Source organism: Pollicipes pollicipes, unplaced genomic scaffold (assembly GCF_011947565.3).
Source record: "Pollicipes pollicipes isolate AB1234 unplaced genomic scaffold, Ppol_2.1 Scaffold_2555;HRSCAF=2994_pilon_pilon_pilon, whole genome shotgun sequence".
Classification (NCBI taxonomy): Eukaryota; Metazoa; Arthropoda; class Thecostraca; order Pollicipedomorpha; family Pollicipedidae; genus Pollicipes; species Pollicipes pollicipes.
This window is the reverse complement of record NW_023596136.1, coordinates 18,440,654-18,459,940: the sequence shown is the minus strand read 5'-3', so window position 1 is coordinate 18,459,940 and position 19,287 is coordinate 18,440,654. Positions and strand designations below refer to the sequence as shown.

General features: G+C 52.9%; 1 long non-coding RNA gene across 1 annotated transcript; it reads right to left on the bottom strand.

Moving 5' to 3' along the window:
* Positions 1-39: 39 nt before the first annotated feature.
* On the bottom strand, positions 40-9,463 carry LOC119111183 (uncharacterized). Its single transcript, XR_005095582.1, has 3 exons — positions 9,323-9,463; positions 676-805; positions 40-52 (listed from the first exon to the last, which is right to left on the bottom strand). It is a non-coding gene; the product is annotated as an uncharacterized LOC119111183 (long non-coding RNA).
* Positions 9,464-19,287: the final 9,824 nt, after the last annotated feature.

The following is a 19,287-nucleotide window of genomic DNA, read 5'->3' as shown; positions in this document are numbered from 1 at the left end:
CTTTCACGCCGGCTCCAATGATGTCGCCAGACCAGGGTGCACCAGCCTCCACCTGCGGACGAGGTAACAGGGTGGATTCAGAGTGGCACAGGCTGCCACCTGGGAACAAGGGACTGATCACAACGGGATTGGTCACAACGGGACTGGTCACAACGATCACCCACAGGTCCGAAGCTGGAACAGAGACAACAGGTGCTACTGGCCGCCATATGGGGACCTGGCAACGGGACCCTCACGCTCCTATTGAGGGAGTTGGTGTTAATGTGTAGGTAATGTGATGCCCCGGAGACTGACATTTACGCAACCGCATAGGTCGAGCGCAGTCGGCGTTGTTGGGGCTCAACGACTCACTCAGCTGCTGAGGCCATATGGCGTCGCCTCGCTCTCATCCTGGCAGGAAGGGCGGTCGGGTCGATCTTCACTACACATCGCCACGCCCCGGGCGCCAAACCGTCCTTACAGGAGTGAGTGAGGCCTTGGGGACAACGATGACCCTGCCTTATCCTGTCATCTTCCATAACCGTAAGGCTACGTTCAGTCACTTTTATCTATCCATGGTGAGAGGAGATCGGTGGTTAGAACCAAACGAATACGACCCTCCCCAGCTAATTAGGAGCAGTACCGTCATCGGACCACAAACACTGTCGCCGTCGGTCCAGCCGCGTCTCTGTGTACATGGTTACTCCTCGTGCGTCGCTCACGTCCATCCTGACCGTCGTCCTGGATGTTATCGATGACTTCGTTAGCCACGGCTCCCACGAGGTCACCGAAAAACCCTCCGCCTCCTCCGCCACGACGGTCATCTCTGTAACGTAAGATTGACAGCAGGGTTAGCGACGGTCCAACAGACAGGTCAGGCGGCACCTGCATAACGCTCCGGTTCTCTTGGAGCGGGACTCCCGAGTGACACGCAGGGATGGTCACCGGTATACAGGTGTACAGCCCCAGGTACACAGGTAATAGATGTAAGCATAACTCCTAACTACTGCACAGCTTCACGCAGGTGATGCCCGGCGGTATACAGATGTACAGCCCCAGGTACACAGGTAATAGATGTAAGCATAACTCCCAACTACTGCACAGCTTCACGCAGGTGATGGCCCGCGGTATACAGATGTACAGCCCCAGGTACACAGGTAATAGATGTAAGTATAACTCCTAACTACTGCACAGCTTCACGCAGGTGATGCCCGGCGGTATACAGATGTACAGCCCCAGGTACACAGGTAATAGATGTAAGTATAACTCCTAACTATGCACAGCTTCACGCAGGTGATGGTCAGCGTATACGTGTACAGCCCCAGGTACATAGGTAATAGATGTAAGTATAACTCCCAACTATGCACAGCTTCACGCAGGTGATGGTCACCCGTATACAGGTGTACAGCCCCAGGTACACAGGTAATAGATGTAAGCATAACTCCTAACTACTGCACAGCTTCACGCAGGTGATGGTCACCGGTATACAGGTGTACAGCCCCAGGTACACAGGTAATAGATGTAAGCATAACTCCTAACTACTGCACAGCTTCACGCAGGTGATGCCCGGCGGTATACAGATGTACAGCCCCAGGTACACAGGTAATAGATGTAAGCATAACTCCCAACTACTGCACAGCTTCACGCAGGTGATGCCCGGCGGTATACAGATGTACAGCCCCAGGTACACAGGTAATAGATGTAAGTATAACTCCTAACTACTGCACAGCTTCACGCAGGTGATGGCCAGCGGTATACCGATGTACAGCCCCCGGTACATAGGTAATAGATGTAAGTATAACTCCCAACTAATGTACAGCTTCACGCAGGTGATGGTCACCCGTATAAAGGTGTACAGCCCCAGGTACATAGGTAATAGATGTAAGTATAACTCCTAACTACTGCACAGCTTCACGCAGGTGATGGTCACCCGTATACAGATGTACAGCCCCAGGTACACAGGTAATAGATGTAAGCATAACTCCCAACTACTGCACAGCTTCACGCAGGTGATGGTCACCCGTATACAGATGTACAGCCCCAGGTACACAGGTAATAGATGTAAGTATAACTCCTAACTACTGCACAGCTTCACGCAGGTGATGCCCGGCGGTATACAGATGTACAGCCCCAGGTACACAGGTAATAGATGTAAGTATAACTCCTAACTACTGCACAGCTTCACGCAGGTGATGGCCAGCGGTATACCGATGTACAGCCCCCGGTACATAGGTAATAGATGTAAGTATAACTCCTAACTACTGCACAGCTTCACACAGGTGATGGTCACCCGTATACAGATGTACAGCCCCAGGTACACAGGTAATAGATGTAAGTATAACTCCTAACTACTGCACAGCTTCACGCAGGTGATGCCGGCGGTAACTTTACCGACTGTACAGCCCCAGGTACACAGGTAATAGATGTAAGTATAAACTCCTAACTTACTGCACCGCTTCACGCAGGTGATGGCCAGCGGTTTATACCGATGTACAGCCCCCCTGGTACATAGGTAATAGATGTAAGTATAACTCCCAACTAATGTACAGCTTCACGCAGGTGATGGTCACCCGTATAAAGGTGTACAGCCCCATTGGTACATAGGTAATGGATGTAAGTATAACCTCCCTAACTACTGCACAGCTTCACGCAGGTGATGGTCACCCGTATACAGATGTACAGCCCCAGGTACACAGGTAATAGATGTAAGCATAACTACCAACTACTGCACAGCTTCACGCAGGTGATGGTCACCCGTATTACAGATGTACAGCCCCAGGTACACAGGTAAATAGATGTAGTATAAACTCCTAACTACTGCACAGCTTCACGCAGGTGATGCCCGGCGGTATACAGATGTACAGCCCCAGGTACACAGGTAATAGATGAAGTATAACTCCTAACTACTGCACAGCTTCACGCAGGTGATGGCCAGCGGTATACCGATGTACAGCCCCCGGTACATAGGTAATAGATGTAAGTATAACTCCTAACTACTGCACAGCTTCACGCAGGTGATGGTCACCCGTATACAGATGTACAGCCCCAGGTACACAGGTAATAGATGTAAGCATAACTCCCAACTACTGCACAGCTTCACGCAGGTGATGGTCACCCGTATACAGGTGTACAGCCCCAGGTACACAGGTAATAGATGTAAGCATAACTCCCAACTACTGCACAGCTTCACGCAGGTGATGCCCGGCGGTATACAGATGTACAGCCCCAGGTGCACAGGTAATAGATGTAAGTATAACTCCTAACTACTGCACAGCTTCACGCAGGTGATACCCTGCAGTATACAGATGTACAGCCCCAGGTGCATAGGTAATAGATGTAAGTATAACCCCCAACTACTGCACAGCTTCACGCAGGTGATGGTCACCGGTATACAGATGTACAGCCCCAGGTACATAGGTAATAGATGTAAGTATAACTCCCAACTAATGTACAGCTCAGGTGCCAGCAATACATAGCAGAAGACTCCATTTGACAACGAATATGACTGCCAATGACACTTCACCATGGCTCTATTTGTATAGGACGCGCTGTCACCAGAACAAATATTTGGGCTACAATAGCCCTTTGTGAAAGGAGAGACAGTTCCTAATCACCGTATCGTCATGGATGTTTTCCGTCTCGACATTCTGAAGGTGTCGTTTCCATTCCAATCTTGGCAAAAATGCCCTGCCCATCATAGGCAAGCATGCGTTTTCATGAGACCAAGAGTCCTCCAATCGGTGTGTACTTGTGCCAGACCGCTCTGACGGGGCTTCGAGCAGCGGACGGACAAGGCGCACGACCCTGTCTTCGTGACAGATAACACTGATGTACCTATGCGCATGTCAGATGATTTAAATAGTGTATCTCAACGCAACCGACAGGTAACTGGGCATGAATAAACAACGGAGTGATGCAACCGCATTCACGCATCGGCATTACCAACCGCTGACGACGTCAAGTTAAAAAAGGTCCCAAATCGATACGGCTGAACTGTCTCCGTCGCCACTGCAATGCAGACCTGGTATTGACCGCTTCCTAGCTTCAGTTTCGAGAACAGAGCCCTGTCTGACGTGGAAAGCATGGGGTCGAGCCAAACTAGCGTCAAACGCTGTGTCAGGTCACTAATCGACCTGCCACCCTGCATATCTCGAATTCGAAACGTGTAATTAACAATAGTCCCTCACCCTCACAAACACCCTCATTCCATGTTGGTTCTCAACTGATCGGTGGTTCGCCACCGCCCTACACGAGCTCGCTTCGGTTGGGCAGCACCACGATCAGACTTCTCGGCCACGCGACCTCACAGATGATACAGGATCCCGCGGACCGCGACCTCCCTTCCTCCCTCCCCTCTTGAAACCTGCTGGGCGTTGCCAGACGAAAGGACTTCAGTAAATAAGACGCCGCACGACGCGCCCCCATGTAAGCAGCCAGACTGCGGTGCTTGGGCGCCTCGGTCCTCCGGCTGGGTGGTCGCACAATGGTCCCTTTCGCGGCTAGCAGAGCCTTATTCGCCTCGCGCACGTCATGGCAGCGTCTGAGAGGTCTCCGCCAACAACTTAACAATTAACATATTCGTACCTTATCTCACATGTCTCTTTGGACGCCGGTCCATCCGCACGATCAGTCGATGAACTTGCCTAGCACGATCAAACCAGGCACACAACCCAGGGCGGTCTGTCAGATCAATACAATCAGCCGAACTGCTCCGGCCAGCTGTCCTCGGAGTGGCCGTGCTGCTCCGGCCAGCTGTCCTCGGAGAGGTCGACGGCTCCCGATCGCGTTGTTGAACGCCATTATTCGCAACTGGTATAACAATTCACACAGCCCCTGTCAACGTCAAGGAAAGCCGAGATATTTCGAGATGCAGGCTTGGGCTAGCCAACCGCCACTGTTTGACGGGGTTGTTACCAGAGCAGCCCTGTGCTCATTGCACGCGACCTAATGGACCGCCTCACCACGAGCGATCTGGTGCACGTCGCATGTGAACGACAGTATTATCCCATTCTCGGGAGCTCCGACATTCCCGACCTCGTCTCTCCATCCCCTTAAATCTTCGAGCGTCGCCGCGTCGTTCGTTTGAAGGAATTCGCATCTTACTAAACCCGCAGAAATTAATAACCTACAACTTGCAGAGCTTTAGCGCGTTACAATCAGCGCTTTGCACAATCTACGTGCACAAAGTTGCTCCCGAAGACCGTGACCTGTCTGGCTCCGGTTCGCGCCAACCCGCCAGCCAGCCAAACACCCGGGCGCACGGCCGCAGGGTTGCGCACCTCCAGAGAGCAGAACTCTGCTGACATGCCGACACCGAATTAAGAAGCAGCCGTTTCCATCCATTCGGAACAGCCAGCTGCGTTAAAGATAAGAACAGGCAGCTTACTGTGAAAGTGAAAGGCATCGTACGGTCGTGCTTACAACCACCGAACTATCCGAGCCTCTAAACAAGACTATGCGTGTATTTCGTGCAAGAATGCGTCTCAAGCGCCGATTCTCCGCATTTTGGCAGCGCAGACTTTTGAAAATGAGCCACATGTCGGTGCACTTAAACACAGTGGAAGTCTGAGCTCTAACGTGCACAGAATTCTCAAATCAGCCAGCCAAGTTTCAGCACCACACACCGAATGGTTTGGAAGGTTACTCCGAAACATTTATTAGGTGCACTAACTATCCTGACAGCCACTGAACCGCTCACCAATGACGCAGACTTCACTTCGTGAATACTTAACACTAACGGTCCGACGGCTCCCACCCCGAACTGAAAGCCCAGAACTGAACCGCTGGCTGGCACTGAAGCGCTCACGAGTGGCGAGGGCCTCACTTCGGCCTCACTTCGGAATACTTTAAACGAAGGGCCCCGCCCTGAACAAGTCCGCCAAACCATGACGAATAGGTGATGCACGTGTTCCCCGAAAGTGTGGCCCACGCATGAAGGCCATCGTGCTGGCACGGTGCCATCACTACCGGCACCGGTCAGCGCTGCACCAGCATGCATACATGCATCTGGCGTGTTGCTATGCGACCGAACTAAGCCGCGCTGCCCCCTGTCAGAAGAAGTCGGCCGCGCCGCCGTCGCTGGGAATGCCCTCAGGCGTGACGGTCTGGCCAAGGTCACGTGTCGTGGGCGGCGCGGCGCTGCGCCGCTCGTCGCCAGCGCCAAGCGCCCTCCCCCCCCCCCCCCCGCCCGCCGGCCGCGGCGCGGCGGCCCCCGCGCGTGACGTAACCGCCGCGCCGCGCACCGCTCGCTCGCGGGCGACAGGCACACCCCCGGCCCAGTCCCGGAACCAGCCTGGCCCGCGCGGCGATCCGGTGCGTCAGCACGTGGGCGTGGGCGGGCGAGTACGAGCACACGCGGCCGGGCCGGCCGGCCGGCACCGCTTACTACAGGTGGGCAGCGTGTCGGTAGTAACGACGCTCATTATCCGACAGGGCACACAGGCTGACGATTGGCTCGAGACATAGTACACAGCCGCCGATTAGCTGTACCAACGGGCACAAGTGTAGTCCGGTCGATCAAATGTTTGCGAAGCGGCAACATTGGGACTCGGATTGAGGTGCTATAACCTATCAGTCTGATTTTCGCAGATGAAAATAAGACTGATAAGTTGTAGCGCCTATCAGTGGTAGGTGCCATAACCTACCACTGTGGTGCCCAGTGATCATACAACTTATGTGAATGTATTTAATGGACCTGTGGTGATGAAGGAAAAGTGATTCCTTCACGAGCCTGGACAAAGCCCCTGCTAATACGTAATTTACATGGCATGCTGACAGGTTGAATTGTAATGCAGGTTTAGAGCAGCAGAAACATGCGAAAGGTAGTCAAGTTTGCACCATCTCATCATGTAGAGCATGAATTCCTAACAGCTCTGCTACGCATCCACATAAGTCACAGCGAAGAAGAACGTAAGTGATGCGCGTTAACTCTGTGGGTTTCTTAGCAGTGGCTCTTTGCAAAATTGAGCTAGCAAGCGTAACGTCACATTAGAAGAATAGGTTACATACTCCGAACTGAATTATGACTTATACCATGCGGTCTCAGTCTCTAGACTACCGCCGGAAGTTTGCGTACCTGCGACGATATTAACTGCCTTAGTAACTCCGACGACGGTAATGACTTTCGCAACGACTGACTTATCTTTACGTTGAGCATCTGGGGCGTGTCTGCGTCGACCAAACCACCAAACGAAATCGCATCGATGTTTGTCCATCGCGCAAACATAAAAACACAGTCCATCTTTTACGTATTCCGTCTTGGGCCGCCGCGCGGGGCTGTGCTGCTGCCGCGTGTGCCATAACAACAGGGGCGTGAGTCTGGCCGCCGGAAGCAGCGGGAGCTGAGACTGGCCTCCGGCACGAGCGGCCTCCGGCCCGGGCCGGGGCAGCGGGAGCTGGGGGACTGGTCTCCGGCCCGAGCGCGCCATCCGGCCCGGGCCGGGGCAGCGGGAGATGGGACTGGTCTCCGGCCCGGGCCGGCAGCGAGAGCTGGGACTGCCTCCGGCACGGGCCGGGGCCAGCGGGAGCTGGACTGGACCTTCGGCCCGGGCCAGAGCAGCGGGAGCTGGGACTGGCCTCCGGCCCGGGCCAGAGCAGCGGGAGCTGGGACTGGCCTCCGGCCCGAGCGGCCTCCGGCCTGGGCCGGAGCAGCGGGAGCTGGGACTGGCCTCCGGCCCGAGCGGCCCCCGGCCGGGCCGGGGGCAAGCGGGAGCTGGGACTGGTCTCCGGCCCGGGCCGGGGCAAGCGGGAGCTGGGACTGGCCTCCGGCCGGGCCGGGGGCAGCGGGAGCTGGGACTGGCCTTCGGACCGGGCCAGAGCAGCGGGAAGCTGGGACTGGCCTCCGGCCCGGCGCCAGAGCAGCGGGAGCTGGGACTGCACTCCGGCCCGAGCGGCCTCCGGCCTGGGCCGGAGCAGCGGGAGCTGGGACTGGCCTCCGGCCCGAGCGGCCTCCGGCCCGGGCCGGGGGCAGCGGGAGCTGGGACTGGCCTCCGGCCCGAGAGCGGCCTCCGGCCCGGGCCGGGGCAGCGGGAGCTGGGACTGGGCCTCCGGCCCGGGCCAGAGCAGCGGGAGCTGGGACTGGCCTCCGGCCCGGGCCAGAGCAGCGGGAGCTGGGACGGGCCTGGCCGCCGGCGCACAGCGAAGACCGACGCCGCCGGAGTCGGCCGCGGGCGGAAGAGCGCCGCCGCCGCCGCCCGCCGCCGATCGATATGGCCCGAGGCTGAGTCGAGGTCGGATGGAGGTCGGGTCCGACCCACCGACGGACCCAAAACAGGCTGCAACCGGGCCCCCGGCACAAACACCGACATCGACCCACCGCCCCGCGCCCAGGCACTACTTCCCACTGATTGTCATCGACCCGCGAAACGCCGCTGCACGACACGTGCCGACGTCAAGCGTCAAGCCGACAGCGTTCGCCATCGATCGTCAAGTCAACCTGCTGATCGCCCGCTGTCCGCAGTGAAAGCCTTCCGGCGTGTGTCAGCCGCGTACTGTGATACTCGGCGCTCCATATCGCCCTTCAACACACAAACCGAGCTCCCCGTGTGGGTGTTTGCATTCGACAATTGTCTCGCGTGTTTAGAACATGAGCATGTCAACACCAGTGAATGGACAACTTCACGCTGCAGTTACGCCAGTTCTGCATGCACGTATGGAGCGGGCATAACACGCACCTGACTTTAAAGCAAACCGTAAATGTGGTGTTGAAAGTTACAAAACATCATCAATACCGTGCATTGTTCTGACTCACACGTCAGCTTAGCATGCGTTTCGCTCTCCAGCTCCCTGGCCTTGGCTGGCGGGAAAAGCGTGACAAAGCCTCAACTCGTCAGTGTTTCCTCGCCTCAGCGCAGCAGGTTGGCAGCGGAGGATTACGCGGCACGCCCAGACGTCTGATTACAGCACGTCGAGCGGTGGATATACGATGGTGTGCCCCAAACGAAAACACGCCGCTGGTCGCTTAAGGAGACTACAGGCACGTTCAAAATCCCTGATTAATTTGAATATAGCTATGCTGGGTAGGTAGCCCATTCTGCAATGGGTATCAGAGTATTTAGGAAGCATGTTTTCCGGCGGCTCCCTCCGGTGCGACTACGTTACAGTCAGGCGAACTACAGTGCGGGGCTCCCTCCAGTGAGACTACGTTACAGTGAGGCGAACTACAGCGTGGGCTCCCTCCAGTGAGACTACATACAGTGAGGTGAACTACAGCGCGGGTGACCTACAGACCTCGCGCAGGAGCCAGCTCAATATCGCGTGCCGGCTGCCCGTGTCGGGAGCCGGCCACCGAGTCATCACGCATCGACCCACGCCACACTACCCTGGCACGTCCAGTTCCACTCACCCGCCTCCGAACAGGAACGACATGGTGGGCGTGTGCTGGCGCCGCCGGCCGGTCCACCGTCTGCCGCACTCCTGTAACGCACGGACGGAGCGTCACCCGCTGCCACGCCCACGCGAGCTGCCACTGCGGCCAGCTGGCGCACCGCGGCACCTCGCACGGCGCTGTCCGCCGCCGCCCGCCGCCGCCAGCGGCGCACGAATACCATAGGCGTGACCGCAGGTCGACGGGCGAGGGGGGCGACGCGCATGGGCGCGTCCAGGCACAGCGGTGGGGAGGGACAGAGGGTCGCCGAGGGCAGCCATATCTGGGAGGAGTTCAGTGTGGGGACCGCGATGGACGGGCGACCACGTGGCCACGCGGAGCTCACGGCCGAGTCCAGGTCGAGCGCTGGTCCCGACATGGACTCGTTCGACTTCACCCACTGTGGCAAGTAATCGCTGCAGGAAGACCACGTCGCCACTGTGCGACCGACTGTTCCGACTCCACCCAGAGCAGCACTGACAGCCAGGGGCGACTCTAGGTCGAGGGCTCATCAAACTGACGTCACCAAAGGCAGGATCACACCGTGTCTTGGCTCCGCGGCAGGACTCAGACTAGGCGGAATGCACATGACATCCCGTGGGTGGCCCGAAGGAGTTGTGAAACAACGGATAAGCCAGTCGCTCAGCAGGGAAGCACGTGGGTCTGCCCCGCCCCCTGGGGGCGCCACCTGACTCCCGAGATCCCAATCCCGGCGTGGCTGGACGTGGGAGAGAGGCATCGATCCTGCCCGCCCATCACACGCACGAGCGGTCCCTGGCATGGATGGCCTTGGCGATTACCAGCTGACTGGCGTGGCAGATGAGGGACATTGGACTTCGTTCACGCTAGAGCAAGGCTTGCAGCTTATACGGAGAACACCTCAACTTACATTCGCGGGAAGATCTGATCATGCGCCGAAATGTTGACGGCTAGACAGCGCACTTGATACGCATGATAAGGAGGTAGGTACGACGGAAACTTATCAAATCCACGGCGTGGCCTTCCCAAATCGGGAGCAAAGTGAAAGCTACTAGAGTTACCTATACACAGGCTCTTCTCTTCACATACGTGGTTAACAAATCTTCCTGAGCAACGAAGCGCCGGTGGCAGACATCCAGATGGTAAAAAACGTGCTCTGCACTCTGTTCCAGTTGGAAGGTTTGTCCCTGATCAGGTGAATGTCCTGTGACAACAGCCGAACTGAGCCTCCAGGACAATCCGCTGTCACCCGTTAACCTTATCTTTAACTGCCATCGGCTCACTGCCGATTCTTCCGGAGGCAGGAATCCGGTAGCTGCCAGCAATGAGTGTGCCCCGCTCCGTTGCTTTCACACGGGGGTGTATGTAAAATTCTACGATGGTGTGTGTGTGTGGGGGGGGGGGGGGTAGCAACTCAAGATGCTCAGACCATTTGAGAGCGTTGCAGGCGCACGGAGTTTCTTGCATGCCATGTAACACCAGTGCATGTTTTTAAGCTACTTTATTTGCGCGGCTACTGCGATTTCGGAGTTGTTGACAGTTATTGCACGCTAACGTGCATACAACATTGATAAAAGAGAGACATGTGCCTCCGGCACCCGCCCATTGAATGCGTTTGCTGCGTACAGAGCTGACCAGCGGTCGGCCGCTGGCCTGCGTCCGCCGTCCAGCCAGCCGTCGGCCGCTAGCCGCTGGCGCCGCCGCCGCCCGCCCGCGCGCGTTGCAGACGGCAGGCACCGCCGCCGGGCCGGGGGCGCCTGTCGGCACCTCTGACGCGGTCACCGGCCGGCGGCGGGGGCGCCAGGTCCAGTGCGCGGGGGCGGCGCGGCCCCGGTGCGCGGCGGCGGGGGCGGGGATTCAGCCCGTCCAGAGACAGCCGGCATGACTCACGGCACGAGCTTGAGGTCACACGTGGCCGCGTTGCCTATCACCGGCTCCGCAAGGTCGGCGCCGGAGTCGGTGGCTTGCTCGCCTACTCTCGGCAGCCAGCGGCAGCAGCAGGTCATTATGGCACGGTCAAGTTGAAGGGATTGTGTCTGTCAAAAACGTACCCCCCATTGGGCCTGTGTTAAGCCAAGCCTCGGCGGAACTATTATATAAATTACGCATCACGTAAAAAGAAAACCTAGCAAATGAAAAATAGCAAATGCGTCGGGAGTTTTGCCAACAAATAAATACACGTTTAAACACAAAAAACGACCCCTGACCTGGACATACCCAATCACTTCAAATAAAAATTTCCACGCATGTTTTGTATGCATGGTTAAGAATAATCATGTTTTATTCAAAAGAACAACATATCACGAGCAGCGTGCAGTAGCAGGATCTAAACACAAAATGTGGGTAATGAACGTGGTCCGTGTGAACGCATCCCTCAGTCAGACATAACAGATTAGCATTCAGGTTTAGGCGATCTCTTGGGAATATCCAAGATGTGAAAACCCTCGATCATTCGAAAGCCAACAAGGGAACAATGAACGCTTAAGTTACAGGGCCCTCAAACTTTCGCGGGGCGGCAGTACGTCCCATGTAATAATTATTGTTGACCGCTTTGATCAGGGTAGGCATCCCTTACCATACAACGCCCAGTGCATTCAATAAACAGACTAGCGTGAATGACAGTTTACGTGTTCTGAGAAGGCATGTGGCTTGCAATGATGTACAACGCTCACAAATTGTGTAGGGCAAAGATGTCCGCGAGAAAGCGCTACCGTATCACAGCAGGCGCTGATCGTTGACGGGCGAATGAAGGCAGATGTAAGCTTGTGGCACGTACTGGGTAACCGTTCAGGGATTCCCGTCATGAAATTCCACAAGCACTATATGATACATTTGGTCATTGAGTGACACAAGTACTATTTGATACATTTGGTCATTGAGTGACACCCGCTGTGTTGGGTGGCGTAGTTCTGCCCGATTCTGGAATAACAATGTAGAACATTTTTCAAGCTGTCTAGGACTTTTCTGCTGGGCGCCCACAAAGCTGTAATAGACCAATGTCCCTAATGAAGGCACTTCACCGAATGCGTACGTCCACTGTGTTTCATTGCTGTCACTGCAATGTAATATTATGCAATGAGAGCCGGCGCGATGATGCACTGAATACCCCACACGCCAGGAAGCGAAACAATCTGATCTATCGTTCGGGAGAGCCGGGTTGCAAATATTGACATTTACTATCACCGTGCACCGGGATAATACCTACCTCCACCTAGAGCCACACCTAAGCACGGGCTTCGTCTCAAAGTACACCCGGCCACCTGCTGCACCGGCTGCGAGGACCCGTACGTGAGCGAAGCCCCACAGGATGGCGTCTGGGGCTGGGCCGGGGGGACGCCGCAGAGCACGGCAGGGCGCGCATCAGGGCGCAATAGCGGAGGGTCCGTCCCGTGCACCGCCATTAATGCGCCTAACCGCGCCCATCACAGGCCTGCTGAAATAGTTTTGCCAGAGACTGGGGCCCCTCCCACATTCTCCGTCACCACGGTGTGCCACGATGTGGCTTCCGCACCCACCCGTCTGCCGTACCTGAACTGCAGAACCGAAGTTATCCGCTCTTGCCCAGGCGCCGCAAGGTCGCGGGGTACGGTTCTCGCGGGCGCTGCTCGCACAGTCGCGCCAGGAGGACGGTCTCGCGCGTTCTCACCCTACGGAGCGGTGCCACCGACTGCGCCGAGGCCGCCCAGCCGCCCATGCGCGGGCGGAATCGTTCCACGAACCGCCCCTGCATCGATGCCCCAGAGCCAGGCTATCCAGCTTTTTCAGTGTCATGATCTGCAAGTAACGTCAATTTAGCTGCCTAAAAATGTATAAAGAAGACTTAAAGCTGGTGGCGCTCAGAGTAAAGGGTAGCATATATTCAATTCACTTTAGGACGACCAATGCCGAGTTTGCGGCACTTGCCGCCAGTTGGCGTGCGCGTCGCACCAAGAGATGACGTCACCATGCTTGGCCGGCCGGCCGGCAGCGACGGGAGGCTCGGATTCAGTACAGACGACCCGAAACCGCATGTGGGCGGGATGGATGCCGAGAACTGGAAATGCACCCGGGCCTCTGCGAACCCGCGTGCCACCGGCGCAGTCGCGTTTGGGCGGTAATGGCCGCCCGGCGAGTAGCACACAGATGCGAAAGCTGAATACACGAGCTGTTCGTTTTGCGTTTTGAAACAAAACCGAATCCTAGGAGTCTAGAAATGTTTGGCCTCTAACACGTGTTAGGGAGGTGGTCGATTTGACCCTCCCCCAAGGTTTTCCAGAATGCGGACGCAAAGTAGCTGCGTAAAATTTTGCAAAGTTGTAGAAAATTTAATAGCAGATTGTGTGGCATCAGAAATTTAGATGTACCATGCATGGTCACTGACATACGGCAGGTCAAAGTCAGGTCATGGATTCAGCTAAGACATTTCTAGAGAATCGTTTAATCTGATGCAACAACAGGGTGTCAGACGAAGCTATACAGCTGTAACATAGTTTCTTAAGCAGCACAACAATTGAATGAAAACTTGCATTGACCTAGGGTCGGATGTGGAAGTCAGGCCAAGGTAAAAACCAACCTGTTTTACTACTCTAGAGCAGTAAATGGGGTCGTTTCCGGTACTCATTTAGAATATATTGATAACAGGGACTGCATTTTACATCTTCATGGGCTTCTTAAAGACCAGGGTAGGTCCCTGACCTAAAATGACATTTTGTCGTTAGGAACATACTGCCTAGCGTAATTTTTGACGTTTATTCAAATGCGAAATTCAAAACAGTCTTGTATGAGTTGGTCACTATGACCTGCGAGAGATCAAACAAAGTCACTGACCTTGAATGAGCAGCAGTGACCCTTTGCTCAGAACAGGTATATTTGTCCTGGGGGCGCATTGGACACCAATCTTGAGTTCGACCTTGTTTGACCTTATTTGACCCGAAGGTCATGATCGAATAACCCCAAGTTTTGACACAAGGGAGTTAACATACTGGCTAACACACCGTAACGTTCGTGTTTTTAGCTCTCTTAGTTGCTGAGATCTCAAGGGGGTCAAATTGACCTCCACCCAAGCGAAAAGTGTTTAGCCGGCCACCCGGGCGTGGGTCGAATGAAACGGCATTTTTAGCATAAAAAGGGCCATCAATACATTACTTTGCGCATTGTTGGCTGCCTTCCATTCCTCCTTACCCCTGGTTATGAACTGGGTACGCTGGGCGAACTTTCTCTCTCCCTGGCTACTTTGTGCTAACCGTGGTGTAGTAAAAAAGGTGACGTCTATTCGACCCTAATTGAGCGAGAGAGGAGATAAATGCCGCCGTCCGTAATGTCCGGCATCTCGCAAATGTGGGACATAAATTCTGTTCATCAGGGATACAGTCATCGTGGGCATAAGGACTTATTCATAAGCGTGTACACTTGGAACACATATAAGTGCAAACAATATGAAAGGTGCCAAGGTAACCCTGCGTGCATTGATATTGGAACAAGGATTTGTTGTATTGCTTTCGCTAAGTATTTTTGTACTTACGCACTTATTTGCACGCATTATGATGCGAAGCTTTTTGTGTATTTTTGGAACTGTAAGACGTTCCGTGGCATATTTAATGTCGTATCTGAGGCATCTTGCAGGTTGCATTTGGACGATTTGTCACCCCGATCCCATGGCTTTCTCACTGTGTGGGCGTGAAGTGTATCAAACGTGTATCGACTAAATTATTGCAGTCGCCCAGAGTATTTTACACCTTCCAGCGATCTGGCATTGTTTTTTAAGCGCGCGATGCTCACCTAAACCAGATGAATCACCGAGTTGCGTGTGACGTGCGCAATATGCTCGTTATGCTAGTGTCAATGCAGCTTTTGGTGTGCAGCCACCATGCTTCTGTGTATCTTGCATCGCGCAGAACACGAGTGATACTCTGCACTTTCCAACGAAACCGGCCAGATGGTGTCCATAAGCCGATCCTATGCGGATGCTGCGGCAAACCACCATCCGGGCAGACATCGCCAACCGGGAAGTGAATCCGTTGCTTTCCTGGTCGTAACAGGCGAGGTGTTTAACGGATAACGTTCGAAGCGAAAGGTGCTTGTGTGTGTGAAAGCCTCACACGCAGAATCCTCTAGATAAAAGGTTTATATCTGGCGGGCTTCGTGAGGACTACTTGCGCGAAGGTCCATGTTCGTAATGGGAAATGGAATGGTAGAAATACAACAGTGTTCGTGATGGGGAATGCTTGCAGCGTATAACGTTCGTTTTGGTAAAAACTTGCAATGGAAAATGTCCGCAAGCAGCATTTGTGTAAGGAAACGACCAGGACAGGCAAGATTTAGTGGGGGTAATTTGTGAAGCATTAAGTTCGCAATTGAAACGGTTCGAGACGGACAAAATTCTTACATGAAATGTGCATGGTTTGAAAAAGGTACAAGGTTCACTGATTAAATTACCGTAAAGATTAGTTTTTTCCGGATGCATGAATGACTGGGTTGCAAAAGCCGTCAAGGAACGACGTGGAACAGCCCCGAGGAGTCTGGCACCTTAGAATTGCTGCGGAATTGGCTTTTGCGCAGGCTTTCTCCAACGCTGAATAATCATACAACACCTTGAATAAGGCTAACGTGTGCACTTTATTAAACTCAGATAGGTCGTGCTAAGGAGCATCGCCATGTTCTACTCATCAACTCGTGAGAGAGGAATTTTCTGATGCAATGATCGGCCGTATTCGTATGCACTCCTGAAGACGAAGGGGCAAAAAATGAAAGGCACCTTTCTGGCACCCATAACCCACCAATGCAATTGAGTACATATGTCTTGTCATGCAGTGACTTAAATTTGATACACATATGAGCGGGGCAGACCTTAACACGCGCTCAGGCGGGGTTCAATTTGACCCCTGACCAGGTAATTCTCCAGAATAATTGCTGAACGGCGCGGCGAAGCAAAGCCAAACGTTGACTTGCTAGAGGCATTTCAATAGTCGATCTTTCGGTGGAGACAATTAGATGCGCGTCGTAAAGTTGTTGAACTACGGTAGGTTTAAAACAGGCTATGTCTGTTGGCCAATGTAATTCCTGGGGAATGGTTCAATATGATGCGACCATTGATCCTACAACTTTGAGATAGTTTCTTAGACAATAAGATATTTCAACTTGAGATCACGAATTATTTAATTCACCTAAGGTCAGGTATAAAGATCAAATAAGGTCAAAACCAAATAGTTTTTTACTGGGAAACTTGGAACGTTCCGGAGTTTTTCAAGCTCATATCGAATAACTGCGCCACAAGGACATCAATAAATTTCTGTACATGACTTCATGAAGCTCAGTCGTCAGGTGTTAGTTGGTCCAGAGAATGACCGGCTGGTTTGTGACATTCAGCTATGTACGCGCGGTAGCCTCGAAAAGTTGTGTTGAAACAAATTAGGATGACAGAATGGGCGAAACGATTTTTGATAAAATCCACACCGAGGCAAAAGAAACACGGCGACAAAGCTGAGGACACCAGTTTAAGATCCGTGTCGCCGAAACCGAAGCCTCAGTTAAAAAATTAGCTGTCTGGAGCCGAAGCCAAAGCCGAAGCCTGCAGTGAGAGATGGTACAAATATGCAACCAAAAGTCGTAGCCAACCGTTTAAAGGGGCTTGAAGCTGGAGCTGAAGCCAGCTGTGGAGCTTGGCACAAAGCCGATGCTGAATGAGAAGCCATTGAGGAAAGCCTACATTGTCTCCACACTTGTATACAGTACAAGTCGCATTGTATTTTCCACATTCAGCCGTGTCCTCTGGGTAATTATGTCTACCTTCGGGCATTTACGGCATAGGCATGGCATGGCATTTACGGCACAGGTGCAATTCAAATTTTGCTTCTCGTACACTGCAGTGCGGAGTCAGCCAGACATTTGATATGTTTGGGAAGAAGATTCCACGAGAATATGACAAACATTCGTGTCTGTTTTGAAAAAGTACGTTTAGGATATCGATCATGTGATAAATTTTAAGGCACCACAAAGTGCTAGGGGTAAAATATCTGAGAAAGCGGTAAAATTACATTCTTCCCGTGCTGGTATCAGGAAAGGATCAATCTGCCGACGATAACTCGGTTTCCGAATAGGAACGTCAGAAACATGCCGTAAGTTTGCGAAATGGATGCAAGCACAATTCGACAGGAGAGTGCCACACTCTCATGTTCTCTTAAAGAGAATGTCCCATCTTTAGCGCATATTTCAAAGTGTACGCTAGTAAAACCTCAGGACTAAATAGCATTATGATATCCCTAAACAGTGTTACTGCAGCACCGTCAAGACACAAAAAGGGTATCCCTTTTAATAATATCCGAGCCCAAGTACGCTGTCGACGATTTGTAACAGCATTACCCTTCTTTCCTGGCAAAGTCGAAAAATGCCTGCATATCAAGCAGACACGCTCTTTCTTCGAAACGGCTGGTCTGATCGCCTTGAAAGCTTCACCAATCAACTTCGTGCAATAGGTGATTCATGGGGAGGCAATATTGAGACCTGACCTGAGGTCGAACACCTGGAAAACGTGAAGGGAAAATTTTACATGCAAATGCAGACGACTCAGATCTCAGTGCCTGCTGTGCACCCATCGCTGTAACACCTTCACCATTGGATGTGCCGTACCTGATTCCCGCTTGCAGTAGAAAATTCGGTGGCCTAGTTTGGGTCAAAATTCATGAAATTTCACAAATTCCAAAACTGCTGCTTGCAGACAATTCGGATCCCAGAACCTGCCCAAACGATCGCTGCGAAACGTTACCATTGGATGCACCAGCCTGATTCCTCATATAGTTAAAAATTCGGTGACCCTGGGCCGGGTCAAAAGTCGTCAAAGTTTACAAATTTCAAAATGTTTAGCTGTAGATGACTTGTTCATAATTTATTGTGCCGATCGTCTTCAAACCTTCACCATTGGATGGGACATTTCTAGCGGTTTGCAATGGATGCCACGAAGTCACACGCTGCTGTTTTTTCTTGTGGTGCACAAGCGCACGGCATTTATTCTATTTTTACGGTCCTGCACACTACAGCAATAACATTTCTCCACATTTTGCGCGCAAATGGAAGTGTGTCGTCTTCTTTTTTGGTGAGCAGGCATACAAAGTACGCTACACAAGAGATATACTGTACAAGGATATACTCAATACACTCTATATAGATATACTCAATATAGATATACCCAATTGGAGATATTTGGGACAGTCGTAATCGTCGAATCATGCATTGACGCGGCTGTGCACAACACGTGCGGTGAAATTCAAAGTTCCCATTAACCAAAGCAGTGGTGCCTTTCTGGTCATTTCGCCCTGTTTCTTTTGGGACTTGTAAGCTCGGTGACAAACTATACACAGAGTGCAAAAAACATGTCCCCAAGAAAGATTCTGAGGTCATGGATCTGTCGCAGCAGGGCATTGACCAAACCGGTCCGTTTCGGTCTGACCCATCCAGTTTGCTCTCACAGGCGAGCACATCAAATCTTCAGCAGCCGTCACAATGGTGGCCTATTCTCAGTTCGATTCAGCGCACTGAATGAAATCACGTGCGTTGTTCAGTGCATTAGCGAGGAACATTATTCACATAAATAAGAGAGTACTAATAGCCCTTTTCCTCGGAGAAAAACCAGGAAACCCCATCCATATCTCTATTGTCCTGGTTTTTCTCAGAGGAATAAGCCTTTTACTACTGTCTTATCTATGACTTCTGAATGACTTTGAGCCAGCAGCCAACCAAAGGGTGCTGAGGAGGCCGGTACATAATCATGATATAACGGTATTCGCACGTCACATACATCGACCAGCCACCACTACGTCGACCATGGCCACGGTTCTGCTAACCCTGACGACACTACGCACAATTCAGCGCGTGATTTTCAGTACAACACATCTGCTAAGGAGAAATTCAACTGACGAATGACGTCACTAGCCTCATACGGCCAGCCTGCACAAGCTACACGTTTTTTTGGCATTAAACGTAAAGGGAAAAGG